The following is a 26,001-nucleotide window of genomic DNA, read 5'->3' on the forward strand; positions in this document are numbered from 1 at the left end:
TTTTTTCAGAGAAAAATACTTTTGACTACATGAAAAATAGGCATTGTAGTTAAAACATTTCCTATTTTGCCATAAGAAAATAATTTGATGTTACTTTTGAAATTTCCACTTAGCATTACTCTTTAAAAGATGTATTTCTTATTCGCTGTCTATGGCACCCAGTTCCCTTTTGATCTTAATTTGCCTCTGTCAGTTTTAAGCTGTTATTCCCTTGAAGCCCTTAGAAACTTTGTTTCCTGTTCCTGAAAACTGCAGGGTATTTCATATACTGCTGGCTAGGTGAGGTATTGTGAGTTGAGAAGTTATAACTTATGTAGTGCTGTTAGCTGCTTGTACTTAGCTCAGGCACATCCATGTGCTGGTCTTGAGAATTGTGGGTTCTTAAATTACACCACTGTAGCTATTAAGAGATACAACTTATGAGGAAGTAAAGATAAAACTATAACCTGCATTAGTATTTTAAAGCTACATTGATTCTTAAATTAATTACTGCACAATGAAATACTTGATCAGTTTCTCAGGGAAGATCTAAAATTAAGATCAAGCCATGTTGTAAATAACAAGCCTGTTTGGTTTTTTTAAAATATTTTTTCCCCATTTTTTTATTCTTTATTTTCTGACTAGACTGGAGGCAGCTATATAAATATTTCAGACAACAGAGCAGGGTAAGCATTACTCTGTAGAAAGTTTTCCTTGTAAGATCTTTTCTCATTTGGGATGAGTTTCACTGCCTCAGTGACCATGTTTTAAAAGCATGTTATATAATTCTCTGTAGATACCCATAGACAGATGTATTTATGGTTTTTGGAAACTTCATGTAATTTAGGCATAAATCTTGAAGTGTGTTTTATAGTTCCTCATTAATAATAGTTGAGAATTATGCTCATCTAAGGCAGCACACATAAATTCTTAATGTTCAGACATTCATTATATGCCTGTGATGGTTAGAAGTTGCCATAGGAAAATAAAAGCCAGTGATCCCAAAGATTATTATTTTTATATATTCTTTTAAGTAATTTGGAAAATTGTGTTCATCCCCTAACAGTTATTTCCCTTTGATTTCCACATTCTTCATCTTAACCTAAAGATATCATACTGAATATTGAAAAAGTCAAGTCAGCAACCAGACAAACTTTTTATTGAAGTTTTCATTAAGCATGGTAGCACCTTATAAAAGGAAATGCTGAATCCATCATTTTATGGAAGTTATAAATTCAGTAGTTTTTTTGCAATTGCAATTTAGAGATGCTAATCATGTTTGCCTATATCTTATGTGAAGACAGCTGTGGCACAGTTGCAGGTGGCTGGATGAAAACTTGGCATGTGTATGATGGCTTTACACCTGTGAAGCAGGTGAAAAGGCAAAAGTTTTTTCTTGCTTTTTTGGCCAGAACATAATTTATGTATTGCAAATTGAAGTCATGCTTTAGCAATTACAAACTGAACTCTAAAAACATTTCTTTCAATTTTTTTTTTTTTACTTTCCAATAGCAGAACTGGATATATAGAGGCATGGAAATGATCTGAGAGCTGAATGAGAAGAAGAGTAATTGGGATTTTCTACATATTAGGAATTTCTTTCAGTTAGTATTAAAGGAAAAAAAATCTCTGCTGAGACCTCACAATAGATGAATCAAAAAGATACATTTTCTTCTAGAGTCACATGGTGAGTAGATCTTTTCCCTGCTTATGCAGAAAAAAATGCAGTAGCCAAGCAGGATGCCATTTTCTAAACAAGCAGTTCAGCTGGCACACACCTTTATTATTTCCTTGATCCAGATTAAAAATTTGCTTGCACTGGAGAAATGTTATGTGGAAATACTAAAGGGAAGTTTACCTGTTGCACTGATTTCCCAAATTTTACTATAGCTGTCTCTGAAGTTTGTTTTATTCTGAGGCTGGAAGAAGATTTAATGCAGCTTTGAACTCTGCAAAATGTGTGTGTGCATGTTCTGGGATCACATATGTCCAAATTTTTCTCCTTTTACTGAACATTGTCATCTTGGACTTTGCAATATGTTGTCTGGTGTGAAATAATTGTTCCTTAGTGGGTTTTTATGGGTATTGGGTGCATGTTTGCTTTAGCCTAAACTATGAAAGCTTCTGGAAAAGAACAGACCTACTATGCACTAGTTTTATTTCTTGGCGTTGCTCTGGTTTTAATCTTAAAGATTTTCTACTGAATTTTGCTTTGAATAGTACACAGAGAGCCAATATTGATGGCCAAATCCAACAGAGGTGCTTGCCTCAAACCAGCAGGAGGCATGGCAGATGTTGGGATACAAATTGGAAGCCATGGAAGGTGCATGACCCAGCACAAGCTCTGCTCACCTGGCAGGCTCTGCAAGTGACCCGGTCGTGCTGCTGCCAACCAGGGAAGGAATGTTCCTGCTCAGCCCCTGGGTCACTGCTGCTGGATCTGGGGAGGGGATCAGACTGCTCTGTGCTCAGAGCCACCCAAAGCTTCACCCATTACCACAGGGATCTGGGATGTCCTTTTATCACATGGCTGCAGGAGGGGACATTGTGCCCCCTGTGTTGCGCCATGTGTTAGCGTGCATGTTGAGAATATAGATCTGTGCTAAATCGTCTCTTCAGGCTTATGATTTGTAGATTTAAACCATAATCTCCTGGAGATTATATGAAAGAGGGAGTTGCAGGCACGAATGGATGAAGGGGATCCCAGTGTCATGGTGCAGGAGGAAATTTAGGAGTTGTGGCTTTGGAAGAGGAAGAGACAGAGGGAATATTATGGTGGGTTAAACAGAATGGGGACTGGGATACTTGTGTCATGCAATCCAAGGAATATTTTCATCATATTCATTGTAGCTAATGTGGAAAGTGTTTAACTCCTTGGGAAATAAGGGACTGAAACCAAGTAATCCCACAAGGTGGCTGACCTCACCACAAAGCACTAATCGGGTTTTCCTTGGACAGATTATTTTCAGCAGTGTGGAACAGTGTCCCCTCTGCCTCCTTCTCAAGTCTTATTTTACCTTGGGTTGTCTTTTTATGTTGGCTTTCTAGAAAAGAAGAAAAAAGAAAAAAGAATCAAACCAACATTTTCATTGCTACTAAATAGGTTATGGAGAGCAAAAAGACTGCTAAATTTTTTCATTATGATCAAATAGCTCCTTTCTATAGACTTTGGCACAGAAATATTATCACCTCGTGTCTTTTACAATTTTCCTTCTTTACAGTACTTTCTAATACCTTGTAATTTCCCTTGGATTAGTTTCTATCCAGGCTATCAAAGAGCACACAATATAAATTTCTTATTGCATGAACAGGTTCCATGAAAAGCAATGTGTAAAATACAGATCATGTTGTAGCTGTTTTATTTTCTTGGTGTTTAATGTGTGCGTCCATCATGCCATCATAAACTCATTGCACATTTTGTAACTCAGCTGTTAAAGGTTTTCCACCCTGCAGCTCATGGATGGGTTCATGGGCTGTCAGCTATGAAACAGTGATTCCCTAGCTTAAAAATTACTGCTCAATGTCCCTATAAATAATTTAAGGAAAATCACAAATTTAGAAGTTTTCACCTGCCCTGCCCTGTTTCTGATGAGAATATTGTGGACCAAAGAGCAGTGGTGTGCCAGGCAGAGAACATCCAGGGGAAGCCTCTGTGTGTCAGATGTGAATTTTGTGTCCCTCTTGGCAGGCAGGCAGTCACACGTGCACTGGCAGCAAATCAGTGATGAGCATATGTGCTTGAGTCACTCCTGCCCAGTGGGGATAACACTTGACATTCTCTCTGAAAGAGAACTTTTTTTCAGGAATTCAGCAAAGCACAAAGACTTTGAGGACATGACTGCATTTCCTGGAATTAACAGGCTGAATGCAGTTGCAGGCTGAGATTCTTTGGTTCACCTAATGTTACATCTGCCATGTGTAGTCCTGGGATTTTAAGTGCCAAGGCCATGCTGATAGGAAAACTAGTATCTAGCTCGAGGGCTTGATTAATGAGAGTCAAACCAAGGGGAAGAGAGACTGGCCCAAGGTTGCTGTCATCTATTAATAAGACAAAAATGAAGTGTCTGCACTGTGGCAACTCTGAATTATTTATTTACCACAGATGGACAGGATGCCATTTGAGTCAAGAGGGTTTGGCCAGACAGTGGCTTTGCTTAAAGCCTGGTGTAAGGCACATGCAGCAGGTGTCTTGTCTTGCCAACTGAGCCATTTTCTTTTTCCCATGGAGCCCTGGCCCTTTAGCAGCCCAGATGTTGGTCCCTCAGAAGGAACTGAATGACCCTTCAAGACTTTTATTTGTGCCAAGTTTCCCTCAAAAAAATTAGGGTAATTCCAAGGTGTCTACAATGTTCTGTCCCTAAAAATTTCTGTTTGGCCAATAATAAAAAAAAATTATCAGCCCAGCATTGCTTCTACTCTGTGGTATCTGTTGACCAAGTAAATGGTACTATAGGCTTGATGTGTAGATTATTTTCAGGCAGCTCTCAGTTTGTGCCTACCAAGACAGCAGGGGAGCAGGTGCCACATCCTGGCCATGGCTCCTACCTGGATTTTCAAGTGCTGGGTGTGCCAGCCCAGCACGGGCTGGGGAGAGTGGCAGGCACCATTCCAGTCCCCCTGAGCTCAAAGCAGAATGGGCTTTGTGCACCATCAGCCTCAAGATCCTGTATTTGGTTTGTTTGGTGACTGGCTTTAACAAAAATTATTATTGCAGGGAAAAGCATTTTGTCCAGTTAAGTATTCACCATCACCAGCTTTCCAAGTATCTCATGTAATTTCACTCCTCTGTGAGGATGAGGATGTCTTCTATTTGTCTGATGTCTGTCCAGCTTATTTAATCTTTCTTGTATAACAGAGGACCACTAACATGATATAGTTTTCTAGACAGACAGAATCCACTTTCTTTGTGCAAACACGTTCTTTGGAGTCCACAAGAAATAGAATGGTTGCACTGGAAAAGAGTTGGTAGCTAGAGAGCTCAGAGACAGAAGGGTTTTGCTGCAGAACAGTAGGAGAGCTTGAGACTGTTTAAAACTATAATCTTTTAATGTGCTAAATCTCAGTTCCCTGAACTCACAGGCTTTTTATATTATGGTAAGCTTGTCATAACTTGCAGATGTAGGCTGGTAAATAATCTTATATTTAGCAAATAGGAAAAGAAAATTAAACTTTCCCTGTAGAATTTTTTCTACGTAAACTTATTGGAAAAATGCAAGATGACATGAACTGTGAATTACCGAGACAGCAAATTTAGATCAGCTTTTTCCTGGGCATGAATATTCAAGGACACTGAAGCCTTTCTGCTTCAATTCTGAAAAAGATGCAGACAAAGTAAATACTAGGTTTGTACTGATTTCTTTTCTTTGCACATCAGGTACCAAGGCTTTTGCCAGTTTTTATTTTGGCCTGCCTAATTACGAGGTTTGCTTGCCAAGGCTGTAGAGAAACATCATTTGTTGGCAAGATGGACTAGATGACATAATGCTCATGGTTGTTCCTTGCTGCAGCTTCTTTACTTCTGCTAAACATTGCAGCACTGTTGTTTGGAGGTTTTGTTATTGCCCTCTGAAGTTAAAGCTACTTGCTTATAATAAAATAAAGCACAATGTATTTGAAAGGTATGAGCATTTATCAAAGCTCTATTCACAGGGTTTGGGCGTCTGTGGGTCAAATTTTCAAAGGTGCCTAAAAACATAAAAAACATGTAGAGAAACATGAAGTGACTGAGAGGCTAAGTGATAGCTTGCTCTTTGAACCCAATCTCCTGGTAATGAATGTTTCTCTGCTGAGCAAAAGGATTTGGAAGAACAAATTTCCACCTATTTTACCATGTGAGAAAAATCTATTAATCTCTCTCCCCTCTCCAGGAGTGCTATAAATGCACCAAACCATGAAGTTAAGTGTTTTTATGCGTTGTATTGATAAATTGTCCATATTACTGTTCTTCTTTTAAAAGCAGGAACTATATAAGGCACTTCTTCAGGAAATTGGCTCTCTCCTCATTAAACTAATCTTTTGCCCCAGAACATGGAGTATTCCACACATTCACAATTGCTAAAACATGCTCTCACCATTAAGTTGTTAATGAAGGTACCTAAGTAAGAGATACCATTACAGTCATTACCTACTGACAAGATATAAAATTATTCTGACACCTCATCTTTTAGGCTGAATTCTGTTCTCATTTGGTGTTTCATTATCAAGATAGGAATTAAAATAATGCAGACAGGGTTTAGCAAATTTGTTTCTGATCTTGAAGCCATATGGTCCTGTTTCATGATGGTAACTGCTGCGACCTTCATCTGTAAGCAGAAGAGTGGCAGTAAATAAAGATGTTAAATAATTCCTATGGTTAAATAATTCCTATGGTTCTAAAAAACATGACATAGGTGAATGGAAAATTGCCTAAACTAGAACTGGATAATCACCATTTACTTTGGCCATCCCTGGATCCTATCCTAATCCCCTTTGTCTCTCCATCACATGGGATTTAGATCTGGCAAGAACGTGTGCGGCTATTATCTTTTCCTTCTTGACACACCAGTGTTTTGTTTGAAAAGTAGCTATGACTTAGATCTTTCTATGTTCAAAAATTACAGAGTCATAAATATCTGACTGATCTGTCTGATCAGAGATCACAACAGACTTTTAGGTAGCTGGCAGAGTAGACTGAGACTCTGTTCTGTGAATTTGCTTTCTGTTTTTTTATTTATTTTGAGGACAACATGTAGTAATGTGCATTATATTTAAGTAATGTGTGCATGTGTTTGATATGTTTATTTTCTTTTGCTTCAGCTGCAGTGATCAGCAAATGCAAGTGCAAAACTGAGTAGAGGTAAATTGTAATGCTAGTAAATGGTTTGCCAGAGCCTCGTTACTGGGAGGAAGCAGTAATGCCAGCTTGCAGCTAGAAGCATTTTTAAAGTAGCATTTCATTCTGGCAGGAGGGAGCGTGATCTGCTGCAGGAGAGTAACATCTGTGCACACACTGTAGGTGCAGCTGCACCAGCATTTCAGTTGTGCTCAGGAGTATGATTTTGAAATGTCTCTCCTAACTCTGCTCAGTGTGACTCCCCATCACCTTGGCTGGTTTTCCAGTGTCACCCAGAGCCCCTATGTTCCTGCACACCCCACAGGAGGCCAACAGCCTGAGCTGTAAAAGCCTCACCCAGAGGGCTGCAGCACAGGCACCATGTTATTTCACACGGTGCATTTGAAAAAAGCCAGCTCCCTGTTGGTGGCATTACCATAGCAGCAGTAATGACAGTAATAATGGTAGTAATGATGGTGTCTCACAATAAGAAGGGCCATCCTGTAATGTGTGTGTGACCTTTCTAAGAGGGAGGGAGCCCTGATCCTGATAGACACAAGACAGCCTGTGCCTCCAGGAGTTGGGAATCACTGGCCACATTTTACCTCATGGCATGCACATCTTCTATAATTTATGAGAAGAAATACTATCCCTGAAACCTAGGAAGTACAGGCTGTCCACAGAGTTTTGCACCACAAAATGCCAAGGCTGTCCTGTTTTGGCCACTGATGGCAAAGGTGAATTTTGATCATGGTGATGGTGTGTTTATATTTGAAAATTAAAGGAAAGGAGACAAAAGTAGCACCTGCATGCCTGGGGTTAAGTCTTGGAGAATATTTGCATAGCTGGAGAATTATTTAGTTTTGTATTTACAGTCCTAAATGCAAGAGAAGCATTTGACCAGAAATTGAGGACTAATTGCCAGCAAATATAAACTGGTCAATCTCAAACAAATAGACAAGAAAATATGAGATTGAGTGTGTTCAGGCATTAAAGGAAGAAAAGGGCAGAAAGACCAAAACCAACATAAAGAATGACAGTGAATGGAATAAAGGTATATAACTGATACATATGCATTGACTTCATAGTTTGAACTTTTGAGTCACTTTTCCTTGGTTTCCTGTGTTTCTTTTATCTCCATGTTGATGCCAGAAGTATTGTGATAGCACAGAGATCCACTGTGTGCAAGAGTTTGCATGTATGCAGCTGAGATTACAAGTACTTTGGGGCTAACACCAAGTCTGTTTATTAGCCTAGAGAGAAACAAGCTCCATGAATACCATTTATTCATTTGTAATGAATAAATAACACAAAGGAAATTGATTTGGAAATAACTATTCAAAGGAAGAAAGAGCTAATATTTCAGTGCAACATTTGCATGAAGAATTATTTGCAAGGTGTTATTCAAACATACATCAAGGTACTGAATAAGGAAAATATTTATCCATAATAAGTATTTGATAAAAATATTGCCCAGCTTTGCAATGAATAATTCAGTCTGCATTAGTAAGATGTGCATGACTCTGCACGTTATTCATATCTTTATAAATGCTATGGTAAATTGCTACAGGTTAATAGGTACTTACATCTTTTTCTGTGTAGAATGATATCAGGTCCAATTTCTCAAAGGAGTTGAGCCACCCAGAAGTTTAAATATGATAATGAGTTGCAGATACTAAATCTGTGTGTAAATCAGGCCATGTCAATGTTAGTCATAGAGAGTCTGTTTGGGACCTGCGTGGAGCAACAATGCAGCAGCCCAAACCAGGGATATGTTCTGTAGGGCTCTGTGTGTGTTCATTTCACCCTAAACATCCTTTTCTTACCAACACAAAAGGCATGCTTAAAATGGATACAATTTAGTGTTTAAAAGCAGATTAGAATCTGAACAGATTGCTGATGGGAAATACCAAAGGATGGATAAGACTGGTTATTGGACACTGTGATGAAAGATGAAACCCTTGTGAAAAACAAGACAATAATCTAGAAAGCTCACTCAAAAAGATCTCCCCACCAAGTTTCTTCTTCTCTTTCATTATAATTGACATTTAGGAGTCAAGCAATGTAAATAGCTGTGAATCTGGCATCCTGTTGTTATGCCCTGGACAGGCAGTGAACAAACCCATGTTTCAAGCCACAGAGATGTATATGAGATATGTGTAAGAAAAAAAAAAGAAAAATATACTGTGGAACAGTAATAACATTTCCTTTAGATTTAGATTTTAAAAGCTTGTCATTCTAAAGCAAACTGCAATTGCTTGATTCCAAAAACAGTGTGCTTTTTGAGAGGATTTAAAGTTAAGCTGGTTCAATTATTCACCCTTTGACTTCAAAGAGCTCTCTAGATTGTATCAGCCCATATGTCTGGTTAAAAGTTTGCATCTGTTGTAAAGCAGTTTTGATAACACAGCAGTCATACTGCCATAATGAAGATATATTAATAATAGAACATTAGGAAAGCATTGTATCTATTTATATCTCTCTGCTTATCTTTATGCAGATCCCAACAGACCATTATTTCTGTACATTGAACTATCCAGTGACCTTAGAGTGGGGATGTACACATTGTGCTAGTGAAACATGAGTTATTTTATCAGGAAGCCAGGCCTTGAAGTTCACTGAAAGAAAGCAGAGAAATACAGTGCAGGCCACCAAAAGCACAGGAACACGATGTCAGCAGGGCCTTGAAGGCACAGGACATTACCAGAAGCCTAAAGTACACATCACAATTAGTAAATTACTTTTCTCAAGAGAAATGAAATCTTGAGAGCTGGCTGAAACCAGTTTTAGGGACTAACTGGGACATGTGTTGAGTTGTGTAACAGCCTATTGCAGCTGGGTGGCAGCACAGGTGGAGGCTCCTGTAGATGGAACAAAAGATTGCAATGAAACCAACTAGTCACACAGGAATCTTATTTCAGAACTGAGTATGCAAATTGATCACTCTGATATCCTCTATGGATGCATATGTAAAAGTATTTCATCATTGTATTTGCTCTTGTGATGTATTGCTTTTGTTTGGTTTGAGCCTTTGGTTTAAATTGGATGCAGAAAGCAAAACCCTTTGGTTTTTTTGGAAAACAAACATCTAACTGCTGTATTGCTTGAAACACCTTTGCTTTATACAAAGTTTGCAGACCTTCATCATCCCCGATGATTCCATTCCATATGTCCAATGCTAGCATAATTGGCATTGTAAATCACTGGAAAAGACTGCAAGAAGCAGATATGTTTAGACATAAAATATGGGTTTACAGCCTATATGGTCTTTGCAGGAACAAAATTATTGTGACTGATTTTTAAGCTAAAGAAAATTCATGTGCCTTTTCTACCTGCTTTTATTTTGTGCTGACATAGGCTGATACAGCAAATAAATAAATAATGTCTGCACAAAGCTGTACTAGAATCATGTAGGTTTTATAGCATGGTCACACCTGAACAGCTTGACGATGTTGAGTATGTAAATTAAAGATGTTCTTGCTGCATAAAAAGATGCTGCATGTTGTAAGTGACAAAGCTGAAACACTGACTTACAAATTAGCCACGCCATCCGGTGAGCTTGTTAAGCAACATCCCCTCAGGAGACAGCAGTAAATGTGAATGATCAGCCATGAATCCACTTAGTGGATATCCTGTAAGGATTCATTTGGAGCCCACATTTTTTATCGGCAGACAGTTCTGAAAAACTGTATCTGTGAAATGATTCTTTAGTGCAGACATTTGGTACAGGGCTGGTGTTACAACTCCAGGACCACCTTTTTTCTCAAAGTAATAATAAAGGATTTGACTAGGAAATAAGGTGAGCAGGATTCTGATCCACCAGAAGTTGACAGTGCATGTCAGCCGTGGGTACCGACAGCCAGCCTCCCTTGGGATCACACAGGACTCTGCGTTAAGGCAAATCTGCTTTCCCCCTCCCTTGAGACAGAAGTTCCAACCTGCAGAAACAGCACAACTTCACACTTCAGCTCTTATTGACACCTCATTGCCAGAGGCATTACTCTTTCATTTTGAGACCTTCTTACCGCTTTTCCAGATTTGACCTGCTTTTTCTTTTCTTTTTGAGAACTTGTGTTGCATGCTATTCTAAATGAGACACTTAAACACTCTCTGAGAGATCCCTTCTTAGAGTTCTTCTTTGGGGTTTTTCCCCTATGTTACCCTACCCTACCCTATGTTACCCTACATAGGGTGTTTTCTACACAAGTAGTCTGTGTTTTTAGGGAGTCATTGATCTCCGCTGTATCAAATCTTAGCGTGTTCATTAAGGACCTGTTTCAAACAGGCAAAATCCTCTCCACTTTTCCTTCCCATCCTTGGTATCTGGCCTCTGGCTAAAGTATTCTGGCTCCTCACCTGCCTCCCTCAGCAGCCTTCATTCTGGAAAGCTTTGCTTGCTAAGTACCTGATTTCCTCCAAAGACCCCTCTAGGAGAAAATGAGGAGCTATTGGCAAGCTGAGGAATAAATAGCTGCAGCCTCCACGCTGGGACAGGGCAGAGTGCCTTCAGACCAACTCCAGGGTAGCTCACGCTGGGATCTGAGCAGGCTCTGACACGAGGCTATGTAGTCCAAGTCACAGTTCTGCAGGGTGTTTTAGTCACCTCAGCTCTAACAGGCTGTGTGATGTAAAAGCAAAAATGCATTCATTTTGCTGAATGTCTGAGCAAGTGTATCTTAAAGATATATTTTCCATTTATATTTTTTCTTGAGAGGGTATTCATGCAATAATAACCTGAATTGCTTTGTACTGAAAAGACCTACTTTAATGCCATTTCTCAGCTTCAGAAACTATGTTTAAATTTTATTCTAGCAGGATCTAATTCTTTATTTCACTCAAGCCAAACCCAAGATGTTCACGCTGCTAAAAACAAACAACAACAAAAAAATCCCCAGCCTGGCAGTTTCAGCAAAATTTTAACAGTATTAAATGATGCATTAGCCAAGGCCTCATTACTCTCACCAGATATACATAGCATGGTGCGTTATAACTATTAGCAAAACTGACCTTCAGTTGTGAAATTAATAGATTTGAGGCACATTTGGCCAAACTTCTACACTAGCATGTCAAAGCTAATAGCATAGAGCTGTATTCTCCTCCTAAGGTGGGGTGTAAAGGTAGAAATCACAAGTGATGAGCCTTCAGGTGGGCTCAGAGCACCTCTCTACGTGGACCTTATTCCAGGGTTAGTTGCAATATTTGGGGCCTGATGAGGTTACAGGGACCAGTCAATCTGACCATCCATCAGAGAACTACACCCATTGCAGTTGGTAAATTTGCTTCATACAAATGATATTACTGCACCCTGGCTGCTTTCAATTGAGCACTATATTTCCCTCTTTGTGTGTGCCTCAGCTTTGGCAAAATCACTAATATACAGTGACAAAAAGCTCTACAAAAAATACTGTGAGCCTTGGGTAAAATGCCAAGAAGTGTAATTACTGATGTGCACAACAAACCATTTCATTTGTGGTGGAAGTGTGATCCTAGCATTGACTTTTTCTATTAAACTTTGTGTATGATGCATTAACAGGTGGATATAAAAATCTGTCTCTTGTTAGAGCTGCCTCAGTGCCTGCCCTCCAACAGCCTCCAAACCTGTGTTGTGCTCTGCCAGGGGGCACTGCAGTGGTGTGAGAAACGATCAGTTTGACACATGAGAAGCCAGATAGTGAGAGGGGACATGGCAGCACATCCTGTGTGCAAGACTGCACCTGCCAAAGCACCCTGAATGGTGCAGGCAAGGGAGTCAGGGGGTGGCAGAGTGAGCAGGAATTAAATGAGGAATCTATCCCCTGAGATGGGGAGCTGCCAGTGCCAGTGTATCCTGGCACTGCATGTGGGGTACAACCTGCTGTGCTTGGGGCTGGGTGAAGCCCTTTGTCTCATACTCCTATGAAAGCACTGATCAAAGGCATGCATGAAAAAAGAGCATTCCCACAGTTCCTATTTCTATGTAAGGATATTTTCTAAATCCCTAAATATAACTTCTGTGTTATCCACTTGGTCCACCTGCCAGCAAATTTGCTTTTGAAACACACTTGGTAAATGGTCGCTTCGTGTGGCTTAGCCATCCTGCACAAAGTTTAATTTCCTCCTTTCCCCACATTCAGAGGTTCTTTACTTTCCCTAAAATATGTGTGAGGTGTCTCACTAGGATCCTCAGATCCACAAAAAAGGACAGCAAAAGGAGTCAGTGGCACACTGGACTCTCCATCTTCCAAAGGTGGAAATTTTTGGAAGGAACAAAGTGTAACAAGAGTCAGGGATGTGCTGTGGTTAGAGGGCTGGTAAGAAGAGGTGGGGGAGTGCATCAGAATCTATGCAGCATTTGGATAAATCCAGAAATAATGGTCTTGTACCAGCCCAAAAAACTGGTAAAACTTGCTCAAGTTCAAGAGATTACAGGCAAGAAGATAGTTAGTAAAAGATAGAGTAGAATTGGGAGAGAAGCAGGGAGGATTGGGAGAGTGAGAGGGGATAATGAGAAGGAATAAGTTTTTGTAGTTATTGGCTTTTTATAAGCCAACAACTCTGCCCCACACTGCTGCTCACTCACTGCCCCTGGTGGGATGGGGGAAGAGAATTGGAAGGGTGAGAAAACTCTTGGGTTGAGGAAAGTACAGTTAAATAACCAAAATAAGATAAAATTTTATCTTATTTGTGATGAAAAGAAAATTATGAAAGAGAAAAAAATAGAACCCCAGAAAGACAGGTGATGAATAAAACCCGAACTGCTCACCACCAACAGACCAGTGCTCAGCCTGTTCCTGAGCAGTGGCCCCTCACCAACCTTCCCCAGCTCCGTGTGCCAAGCATGATGCCATATGGGATGGGACATCCCTGGGGTCACTTGGGATCAGCTGTCCTGGCTCCGTCCCCTCCCAGCTCCTTGTGCACCTCCCAGCCATTTCTCTGGTGGGTGGTGCAGAAAAGGCCTTGACCGTGTATGTGCTGCTCAGCAATAATGGAAACACCGTGAATTATGAGCACTGCTTGCAGCACAAATCCAAACCACAGCCCCAGAGCAGCTACTGTGAGGAAATTGAGCTCTACCCCAGCTCAAGCCAGCACAGTGCAAGAGCAGTGCAGTATTTCTTGAATGTGCTAAATGGAAAAGTGGTAATCTGCTGAGATTTTGTATCATAGGGTCAGTTTATGTGTGCATGCATTTTCCAGTGCTTGATACCTGAAAGCGTATCACTCATCCAGACTTTCCTGGGACTAGTTCTACCATAAAATGACAGGCACTCAACAATTGTGATTTGAAGACAAGTTAAATTTCTTTAGTATCAGCAGTGCATCCTTCTACATGGCTTGGGGCAGTGTGATTCATCACATGCAAGGCAAGAATATTAACTAATCTTATAGGAATATAAATGTGTTGAAGAAATTCTTCCCCAAAAATTACTTCCTTGCTTTCAGTAATTCCTATTACTATTTCTTTTTCAGCAAACTTTCCAATACTGCAAATTGCAACACTTCCTGGCTTTGTTGCTGTTTCTTGTATGGAGCAAAAAAGGTCCACATAATGTTGGGGTTTCTCCCTACAAATGGCAAGAATAAGCTCCAACCCAGGGACTTTGAAAATGTAATTCTTCCTCCCAGGTATTCCTTAGAAAGCAAAATTTCTCCACTCAAAAATTGTCTGATGCTGTGCAAACACAGAAGCCAGCAGAAGTGGAAAAGAAACACAGGGATATTTTTTCTTTCTTCCCTAGTACAGGCAGATAAAGAACAATATTTATCTGCACACATGAGATCACTTAAACTTTTGTAATACCCTATCAAATTTGTATTCTTCCTACCTCCCCCACTGGCAATGACATGCCACCAAATGAGTTCTCTAAGTCACCCCTTGTGACACTGCCTCTGTTGGTCTGACTCCACGGAGTCACCTGTGTGGTCCTGCCTGCAGTTAGCAGCAGCTTGGTGGAGGTGCTCAGCAGGGCCGTGGGAGAGGCTGCCCAGCCCTGCTGGTTCTCATGTCTGGCTGTGATGGGCTCTCTCCAGCCTGCTCTCTTGCCATGAACCGCCTCTCACAGGGGAGACCTGCAGCAGCCCTTGAACTTGCTGCTCCACCAGCACTCAGCAGACTGAAATCCCTGCCTGAATGGCAGAGGTGCGAATCTGCTGCTGCCCTGCCACATCCGCCCTTCTCTGTGGTCTGTGCCCGCCACATGCCTCCAGCTTTGCCAGGAGGAATTCTCATCCTTACAGCTGCTCCTCAGCCTGACCTCTCTGTTGGAAGGCTGCCAGCAAAACTAGAAATTAATTTCAGGTCTAGTGGTGGTTTTACGAGATGCTACTGCTTGTGTGCTGGGAACATGATTCAATTCCCAGAGTCACTGGGCACTGAACAGACTGCGCAGAGTAACAGTTTTCAATCAATACTGACCTGAGCTGGAGACGAACCCATCTGGAAAAGATGAAAGCTCTGCAAAGCTCCCATTTACAATTCCCTTTGACATGCTGATTCCCTACCACTGGCCGATGCCTTCCTTCCCAGGATCATTATGAAGCAAACTCTATTTCATTTAGGTCATGACCTTATGTCTGATTTTTCAGAGAATTATGACCTACTTTGAGGCTGGGCTTCATGCTTGTTTTCGACTCTTCAGATGGAGTAAATAGTAAGTAAGTTAATTACCTGAGGACAAGCATTTATTTTTATTACTTTTAGTAATTTATTTTTCATATTTCTAATAGCTTCTCGGTATAACCAGTGCAATGTAAAAATATTTAGGGCCCTTCTTTGTAAATCTGTGGCTTTTACTCCTAACCTTGACTTTTACTCCTCACTGCAGAGTATTACATGAAATTCTGCCAAAATGAAACCTCTGGCCTGAAACACTGTAGAGTCCATAGCTTAGAATAAATAATGCTGCATCTTGCCACTGGCTAAACTGATCTAAGTTTAACCATGTCTACAGGAAGAAAAGAAAAACAAAAAAGGAGATTCCCCCTCACCATGCTCTTAATCCACCTTTCTCTATACTAATCTGAAGATGAGCTTGTGAATGGTCAATAAGAGGGCCAGGGCCCAGTTTGCTGAGCATGTGGCCTAGATCCTCAGCTGATGTATATAATTTATATTTTGAACCTCATCACACCAGGAGCAGATTATGTTCCTGAACAGTAAATATTGACTGCCATTAGGCCCTGTTGAGCTTCAACAAACCATTCTTTTCTATTCTAGTTCTTTTGCAGATTAAGACCAGATAAGCAAATTACAGCATGTCAGAGCAGGACAGGCCAATATAGCAGGGTTTTGAAGATGTGTTTTGATTTTTGCTGGAAAGGAAGTATATCACTTAACCAGGTCATATTGCAGTTTTCTCAAATTACATTTACCCCTTTCTTGAAACAATAGAGGTGCTGCTAATTGGGTTACAACACACAGCACATTTCTGAATAGTGTGGTACATAATAAGTCGACCTTTAGGAATGAGGGGTAAGCAAAGACCTGATAGAAATGCAGCCCTGAAGACCTTAATTAGCTGAAACCGTCTCCGACCTTCACTTGGCTTTGTCCAAGCAGAGCCTCCAAGACAGGCTGGAACACATTTATCCAATAAACTTGTCACATGAGAAAGGCTCTGCAGCAGTGCTTGGTTGGGCCTGCCTGCACTGAGAGGTAAGAGGATCTCAGGTTGTTTACCAGAAGGTGTTGCACAACGCACAAGTTAAAACCAGGCTGGCAGGCTCTGTGGGAGCCACACTGCATAGCCCTTCCCCAGCTGCCTGGGTCAAGGGCTTGCATAACATCAAGAAAAGTCATGTGTATCTGTGATATTATTTGAAGAAGCTTCATAAAAATATAATCTAGTGTAATTTTCCAACTCAGCATGCAATTTTGAATTCCTAAGATATAAAGAGAAAAAAGGAGTAGCTCATTGTATTGGCATATATTATTTGGTTGATTTCAGATTTTGTGGCACTCTCAGTAAACCATTTCACACATTTAGGTAATTTCTTGATACAATTGCATATGAATAATAATGCCAGTAAACACAAACTTGCTTTATGCCTCTTTCCTGCAGTGCCAAGTAAGAATCTCTGATGAAGTCAGAGCAGTTACTCCAATGTGAAATGCACGAGTCTCACCCTCACACCACACAGAGCAATGCTGTCACTATTTTGTTTTAAACACACTATTCTGTGCTAAGTCTTCAAATTTATGTTATTTGACTCAATAAATGTTTGATGGTCTCAGTGTAGCATCTAGTGGAGAAAGGGTAAATAACAGAAAAAATGCAAAGCAGAACGGTGCCATTAACCCTGGTGCACAGTGGGGATGAAAGTGTGTTCTTTTGGGGAGGGGGAATACTGGGAATATTCCCTCAGATCATTCAGTGGAACACTTTGGGGGTTTCTGCAAAGTGGCTGCAGTTAACTGGGTACAGTGCAAGGCTTCTAATCCAGGCAGAGCAGGATGGTATCACTGGCCTGAATTCAGCTCAGGAGAGTCTCTGTGTCTGAGCTACACAATTGCTATGAAGGCAAATTGTCCTTTAGAAACTTCCCTACTTAGTTTAAATTTGCTTTTGCTGCAGCAATAATGTTTCTGTCCTGGCTCAGTGAGTTTTGTGTTTTTTGAGTTCATGCTAATACTGTCTCAAATTAAACTACAGAGCCAGAGCTGCTGTTCCCCAAATTTTGTCCTGACTTAGCCCTTGCACAACCCAAACAATATCAGTGTTGCTGCAGCAGCTGGTCACACTGGAAACACCACAGCCAGATCTGGCTCACAGGGGACTTGGCTCAGGACTGGTCCAGGACCCGTGGTGCAGCCAGACCTTGCAGGGCTCAGGGAAGTTGTGAATGCACAAGCAAAGCAGGAATTGTTCCCGCTGCCTTTGCATATTTAATCTGGGATTCAAGGGCTTAGCTTTTGAGACATACCAAATCTCACCAGGTCCTGAAAAATGGGCTCCTCTGTGTAATTACTTAACAGCAGCAAAAAAAGCTTAGTGTAACATTTTTAATATAATTTTTTCTGAATGTCATTATTATATTCTGTTTAGAAACAAATTAGAGTAGCATATCCTTGGTAAAAGAGAAGAAATCTTAATTTTCAATAACTGCAACCTTAACAGAGTAAAGAATAGAAGGCTTGTTTTATAATTATTTTCTTTAAACTTTATTGTGACTTTTTAAGTGCATAATGTTTTCAGTATTTCATGGGGAGGTGAACAAAGAAGCACAAATCCATATACCAGAGTCTGCCTCTAGGCACAGTTCATAGTGAAGAGTCCTCCACTGTTAGAGGGGGGGAGACAGCTATGAAATTAATGATGGCTTTGTAGAGCCAGTTCCTCATGATATGGCATGGAAATGTGCTGCCTTGGGCAGGAATACAAAGTAGAGGGTATGTCCCTCATTAAAAGTACCTCTAGAGAAAACTCTGATTAATCCAAAATTATCTAAGATACAATTTCTTTGCAATTCATGAGGCCTTTGTATGTTGCCACATATGTGTAGCAAGCAATTACAGAAGAATCTGCATTAGCCTTGTGGCACTAACCAATAGGCAGCAGAAAGAAGGGTTCCCCATTCTGTATCTGTCCTTACTAAATCTTGGGAGTAAGACAGGCCAGACTGCTACCTCCTGAATCCCCATTAGCACATTGGAAGGTGTAAAGTGGGGGGGATTCCTGTTTTCCTACCTTGGTGCAGAGTGGAGCTGATAGTGCTGCCTGCAAGCAGTGGGACTGCCCAGCTGTCTTCCAGAATGCCTCCCAGGTAATCTAAAGTGCCTTTCAGCTCTGTGCTAATCTCAGTCCAGCTCCTCATTACTTGATGTTTTCCTGCTCCTCTGAACTGCTGAGGGTGCTGTCCCATGATCCCATAACAAGTTCACTGCAATGAGGGTAACTATCCTGGTTTTGAATACTTAAGAAATGGCAGCAGACATCACCAAAAAAACCCTCTCACTCCAGTCCAGTAACTGCTGAGACTGGAGCTGGACAGAAAGAGCTACAGATTTTTACCTTTTGATGCAGAGAAGAATATAATTACACTTTCTACTGTCTTAAAAGTGACTTGGGAGTATCAGTAACAACATTACTGGTAAAGGCAAGCATTCAAAAAAGAGTTTGTTTCTAAGATTGTGAAATAATATAGGTGCATTTTAATTTTCATTCTGTTGTTCTTTGGGGTTTTTTCTGACTTTTTAAATTTCCACATTTCCAAGTCCCTGCAACTATTATGACTAGAAATATTGTCATTATCACTCATCATCAGTACCATGGCTGTTGGTAACACTAGCACATGAAAGCTAAGATTCTTAGATAACAAGCAAATTTTATGAGCTGTGGGTAACATTACAGACCTGCTATAGATCAGATAAAAGCCACATTCAATGTGCAAATAAATGCTAGCCTTGGTGGTGGTGTCAGCAGAGCCACGAAGCACTGAGAGATCCTGCCCTCTGTGTGTGGCCCCTTTGGGGTTGAGTAAGGAAGGTGCAGGTAGAGCAGTGGTGTAAGAGCAATATTGTGCTTTGCTGGTTTCAATGTTGTCAGTCCATAGGGCTCCTAACTCACCCTTCACTGGCATCTCTCTTCTTCTATTCCCTGGTAACCCAGAAGCCACTTTTGTGTCTGTGAAAGCATCTTTCCAGGGTTCTATTCACCAAATGGCAAATAGTTTGAAAATTCCTGCTGGCTCTCTGGTCCTCTTGTCTTTGCTGAAAGTTTCAGATGTTAGCTGGTACACTCTACCCATGCTATTGTTAGGAAACAAATATTTTTATATAAAAACCAACACGTACAACATTTTGCATTCTTGATCTGAAAATATTTTTCTGCCTGATTAGAAAATGCAGTGAGCTGAATTTTCTGTAAATATTGATGCTTTTTTATTATAATTGGTCTGGCTAATTTCTACATGATCAGCCCAAGCTTTCTAAAATTTTTTCTGCTTATGACATGAACTTTGGAACCACTTCAGGAAGCCAGAAAGTGAACATTCTATGAATCAAAAGTGCAGAACAGGTTATACAGTTATTGGAAGAACTTAACCGGTCAAAAAATCTGTCTTGGCAAATTTTTTTGCAGGAGGCCAGAATGTGGGTGTACCAGGAAGTATTTTGCACATATGTTTTGTTTAGTTGAGTTGCTCCTGTGCCATATTTGTCTTTTTCTTAGGGCAGGCGAAATTTGGCAGTTTTCTGTACCACACTCTAATTCAAGGTCAGAGCAAACCACAACAGTCAATAAATGCTCTTTTATTTTCCTCTTCAGAAATACTTGTAAAGAACACTTACTTTGGAAACACGTCATGTTATACTGCAATGGACAAAGGAATTTTCAGGACTGGGGGTGCATTTCTGGCTATGTTTTACCAGCAGGGGAAAAGCCCTGCACTGCTGCTGGCTGCAGGCAGACAGTGGTGACCTCAAAACCACAACTGTGAAACTGTGGCGCAGTGAGAGGTGACACATGGTCTCCACTGGGTCTCACATGGGTGAGGAGTTCTGTGCAAACTTTATAAAGAAGCCTGGGAATGGCTGAAGTAACCAAGCACTACAATATTTTTTTAAATCCTCAGGAAAAAAAATGGGAAGGGATGACAGAGAGGCCATTTTCTCCTCTCTTCTTCTATATGTACTGGTATTTTTCAAAAGGTTTCCTGATGTTGTACTGGAAACAGGGCTGAAATATGAAACTGCCCATCTGAAAGTGTGACCTTATTCCAGTGTTTGTCTTGTAGATCAAGGAAGCAAAACCAACTCAAGAAACTTCTTTTCCAATGTACAGTGTGCACTGCTTATCTTCACAAGTTGCTGTCACCTTAAGAGAATAAAGTGCTTTGGCCTTCACTCAGGGATCTTAGCAACAGAAATGTAAATAGCATTGAGTACAAAACACAGCAACCTGTGCACTTACATCATTGTTATTAGAACCAGTGCTATCTGACTTCCAGCTTTGAAAGAAAACTGTCTACTTTCTGGATAGTTACCTACAAGTCAGTCAAATAAAGGTCAACATAAAGTTAGGGGAAAACAAAGCCTGTGAAGGTAAAACTTGTGTGTGTCAGCTGCTCATTTCAAATATTACTTCAATTTTTTTTATCACTGTAGAAAGAAATCAATAGTAGGATTGAACCAATTCCACACAAATGGAGCCCACTTATACTCCACTTTTTGCATGTATCTTTCTCTCCTCCCAAATACTCCAGAAATTTTCTGAAGAGTTCCAAATCCAGAAGGCTTTAGTGGCAGTTGTCAGTGCTGGGTTGCTTAATGATGGGCTTAGAAAAAGGGAAAAAAAAACTATTCTAAAACTTGCAACACAGCTCAAACCAAAGTTATAGGCTGTTGCAGAAATTACTGGGTGAGGTTCTTTGGGCTAAGTCAAAATGAAGGTCTAACTAAACCATCATTTTTGGCTTTGTATCTATGCAACTGGTTTGCTAAATTAAAATCTTAAAATGTTGATTAAATCCCTTTTAAAGTTCTAAAAACATTCATTAGATGTTCCATTGATTTAAATGTTTTACTGGGATTTCTCAGGTTCAGTCCCCACAGGGTATGATAGGAAGCAGGAGGTTGGAGGTGGGGACATCTCTCTGCTGCAGCTGCAATGCAAGAAAGGCTGACCCAAGTCACACCAAAAGTCCAGGTAACCTGGTGCCCTGCAGCTCCCTACAGTGGAAATATAAGGAGAGAGCAGTTAGAGCCTAATTTACCAGTTCAATCTCTGAATATCTAAGGATGGAATTGGAGGCTCTCTCCATTTTCTGCAAAGCAGCCTGTTTTTCTGCAAATTTGTCTAGGAACTTCTTGCAGCCCTAAGTATTTTTGGCATCTAAAAGATCTCATGATGATGAATTATCCAAATTAAGCAGATGTTGTTTAAATAGTACTTCCTTTTGCTTTTTTTACACTTCCATTTGAAAAAATATTATTAGATTCATCGTTGTTCTCATAAGAAATGAGTAATTGTTCCCTATTCACCTTTCCCATGTCAGACTTGATTTTTGATACCTGTATTACATCTGCCATTTCTCATCTATATTCTAAGTAGTTGCAGAGTAATTAACCTGTCTTAGAAGGCATTCCGCCTTTCTGATCAATCTGGTCACTCTTTCCTGTTTTTTCATGTTTTTCCAATGCTTAAGATGCCACCACATCTCAAGATGCTATAAGCAGAATTTTGTCTTGTATTAAAGGAAAGAACACGATTCCTAAATATTTATAGGATAGCATTTTATTGTTGCTTTATCATTCTCTTCTGTCCTTATCAGTCCAAACTGCCTCTCTGAGCACTGAGATAACAATTTCAGAAAACTTATCCATAGTGACTTCAAAATATCTCTGCTGACTGATATGAACTAATTAGAGCCTACTATGCTGCACAAGTATGTATTTTTTTGTTTTCATTTCATTGACTGATCGTTGCATTTTAGCTGTAATTTTATCACCTACTCCATCTTTATCATGATGGATTTTTCTTTTGGCTACTTTGTGTCAGCAGTTCTGGTTTTGATTTTCCTGAAGAATTGTGAATCCCTAAAAACACTGTCCAGTCCTGTTTCACTTACCACTTGTGAACATGTTGTAAAGCTCAGGTGCATTTGGTATCTCACTGGTTACTGCCTTTGTGATAATTTACCCATCCATCCTCCCTTTGAAGCAGTTACCAATCAGACAGAGAGCTTGCCTCCTGGGCTTTGTAAAACTGTTTGGGGAAATCTTCAAATGTGATTGCTTCATCCAGGCTGCATGTTAAATGTTCTTCAATCATGTCCATAGCTCCTGCATGGGTTGGACTGGGAAGATACCCCGAACATGCTCTGTCTCCCCTGGTGCCACACATTTGGATTTCCTTTCTGTGGCAATTAGACTGAGAGTAAAAGCAAGCTGGGAGGAGGAGAGGAGAAAGAAGATAGCAGGAGCTTGTACAAACTTGGTCTTCTTCCAAAAGGGAGTTGATTAAGGCTGAAGATCCAGAGTCCCAGTATTTATACAAAGTCTACATAAGCCAGCTCCTCTTTATCAATATTTGCTGACTTTGCTGACATTTTTAAAGCTCTACCAGGTTTGCAGTTTCCACTTCTTCTCATTACATGGTGATGAGCCATGTGTTAGACTGACTGGGTTGTCATTTCTGTTTTCTCTGAAGTCTTGTCTAAAATCTTCTATTCTTACAGAACTGGGTTCACTCCAAACCATAAATTACAAAGCACAGTTAATAGTTTGGCGATTTCAGATCCAAGCTCCCTTTGAACCCTGGGGTAAAAAATACATTGTCCTGGCAGTCAGGTACTGTACAGTTTACTGACTGGCTCCAAAACCACAGACACTCACTTTTGCACATATGTTTTTTCTGACCATGCCCCTAAAAAAGGTTTAGTTGTAGCAATCACCTCAAAATCTGCCAAAAAGAACAGTGACACAAAAAAGGTACTTAGTTTTCTCCTGTTTTCCCTGAATGCTTTTGTTTCATCTCTGTTGCCTGCTAGTTCCTCATATTCTCTGGCAGATCTGCTCTTGATGTGTTTGGGGAAAAAAAATTATGCTTCAAAGTATTTTTTTACCTGGTTTATTATGGTTTTGTTTTGCCAGTTTAAGCTACTTGCCAGCATTTCTCCTTTTGGACAGAAGCAGAAAATAACAGTGTTCCACGAGTGAATGCGCAAATGGACTTCACAGAATCACTGGGCTGTTTGCAGTGGGTATCTAGAAATTCAACCTTGTGGTACTTTGATGTGCATTAAAGGCAAAGAAGTTTGTCAAAGAAGGCTGGCTGGAGAAAAAAAGGACTTGGTGAAACATGGTCCAGAAACTGTAAGTACTGATGTTTCCATTATCTTTTTGTTTTTGTATCATTTCTGAGCATTATCTATAACATATATTTATAAAATAAATACAGCCAGCCTCCAGACTGGATGATAGCTGCAACAAGCTTATTACCACAAATTGCTATTTTGCAGTATTCTAACAATTAGTACTGTGGAGCCCTATGGCACCAGGTATTGCACAAACTTGAAGAGAAAGTGAGTCCTTGTCCCAAGCAGCAAAATTCTTCTGTCCCCATAGCTTAGGACACTGCTAACACTCACATTCAGTATTTATGTCCATACAATGCACTGTGGATACAGTAACAGTGATCCCAAAGCACAAACTGCTCTGCCATTAATGCTGAGCAGTGGCACTGCCCATGTGGAATTTGGCCAACTTTAAGGTTGTTCCCTGAGTAATGTGTGTATGTTGTAAGGGCTTTGCTGAATTAGGACCTCACTTTATAGAAAACCCATCTGCTAACAAACACGTTATGCTTGATCAAGCTTAGCGTTAAGATTAAGTGCCTTGTCTCCTCTTTTCACAGCTAAACTCCACCTGTAGTGAGAGTAATTTATCTTGAATAGCTTTAATGCAGTGTTTACGTATGTCTTCTTGGCCACAAAGCAGTTTGCATGTATTTCAGTGAGAGGCTTAAAATCCCATTCACATTTTTCATATACAGTTTTCTCAGATAAATTAATCACAGCTCGGTTGGCAGGTCTTGCATGAGTAATAAGGTTGTTGGCGCAAACACACACCACGGGTCTGTTAGGTAAAGGAGAAGCTTTTGTTTGCTTCTATATTTACCCAAGAGGTTTAACTTGTACAAAACAGTTTAAGATAGTGGTGCTTTACTAGCAGGACACAACAGGCTGTGAGATAACATGTCCTCCCCAAAAAGCATCAACAGAGTACAGATAAATCCCCACACACTGGTTTGAAAATTAAACTCTTGCTATGCGAAATATTTTCACAAAATGCAGTTTCCATTACTTATGTACACAGGCAGACAACAGCCAGAAACTTGCTGTTATATGAAAGAGCCATGCTCTTGAAAAAGAATTGAGCTGAATGCACTTTTTACATGAGAAAGGAATGTGCTCTTTTGAGTAAATAATGACAAAGTGACATTTTAGTTTGCTTTTTCTCTTTCATTCATAATTTTGGGAAGTGATTGCTCAGGGTTTATAACGTGTAACTCAGAATTCTGCAAAGTAAGTTTTTTGCTGGATTCGTCTGACCAATATCTGCACTCAAACATTCTGCAGTGCAATTTTGCTCCATTGCTGTTGTAAGAGCATGAGCTGGAGAGCTTTGTCTCAATATCCGTGTAGTGCTCTTGCAATTTAGGCCTGACCTGAGGTACTCTGCACATGGTGGGAATCTTCCACCGCCTCGATTTAGGGCTTTCAATCAAGTCTTCTGTAAACAACAAAATGCAGAAAAGACAATGTATTGCAAGGAATTAACATTGGAATGCACATATAATATCTGTATGTGTCACTAATTTTGTGTTAGATCAGCAAAACAAATCCCTTTGTACCACTGCAAGGCTGCATTTGCCAAAATGATGTTGTGTAGTTCTACAGTCACCACAGGGAGTGGTTTGGGTTGCTCCTCCATCACACACTCTGTTGAAAGCAATGTATTAATTATTGCTCTTCTCAGATGGAACATAACTTTATGTCTGACACAAACCATGCACAAGAAAATGATATGAAAATGTGAGAGGCAGAATTGGAATCTTAAGTGCAAATGGATTGAAATGTACGTGTGCAATTTGTGCCTAAATCTGACATGAACTTTTGAAAAAGAATTATCAGGCAACCAAGCCAACTCTGCAGCCAAGGATGTCTTTAATGCCCAGAGGAACATATGCCCTGCTGGAGAGGCTGGCAGCAGCTCACAAATGCAGGATACAGTGGTGGGATGTCTCTGCTTGCACCACAATCAGTCTGTCAACTACAGAGATGTTCAGGAAGAGCTGGAGGAACAGGAATGCAACAAGGAATGGCATTACTGATGCTGTGTGTACTATTTTGGGGCTTTATGAAATCATCAGTCTAGGAATTGTTCAATCTAAGTTCAATTCACATTTCAAGCTTTGTCATCTTTTAGATTTTTGTTAATAAAATGTAAATCTCAGCAATTTATAAGTGTTTCCTATTCATTATCATTAAGAAGTCTATTATTTAAAAGAGCTCCAGAGATTGTGATCTGAAATTTCTGCTTGACTGCTTTCCCCAATTTTGGTCTTCTCACCCCTGATTCACATTATTCCTGAAAGAAGTCATATGGAGTATCCTGTATTATCATAATACTCACTAAGTAAATGGGAAAGGTTACAAGTCCTTGGATTATTTAGCCCATTATCATGGAAGGGGTATGACTGCTTTATTAAAAGCAATTGAGGGAAAAC

At 40.1% G+C, this 26,001-nt stretch overlaps 1 long non-coding RNA gene across 1 annotated transcript; it reads left to right on the forward strand.

Moving 5' to 3' along the window:
• The first annotated feature begins 1,494 nt into the window (after nt 1-1,494).
• Nucleotides 1,495-25,677, forward strand: LOC132075752 (uncharacterized). Its single transcript, XR_009418818.1, has 3 exons — nt 1,495-1,666; nt 23,364-23,585; nt 25,251-25,677. It is a non-coding gene; the product is annotated as an uncharacterized LOC132075752 (long non-coding RNA).
• Nucleotides 25,678-26,001: the final 324 nt, after the last annotated feature.

The sequence above is a fragment of the Ammospiza nelsoni genome, chromosome 7, assembly GCF_027579445.1.
Source record: "Ammospiza nelsoni isolate bAmmNel1 chromosome 7, bAmmNel1.pri, whole genome shotgun sequence".
In the NCBI taxonomy this organism is placed as follows: Eukaryota; Metazoa; Chordata; class Aves; order Passeriformes; family Passerellidae; genus Ammospiza; species Ammospiza nelsoni.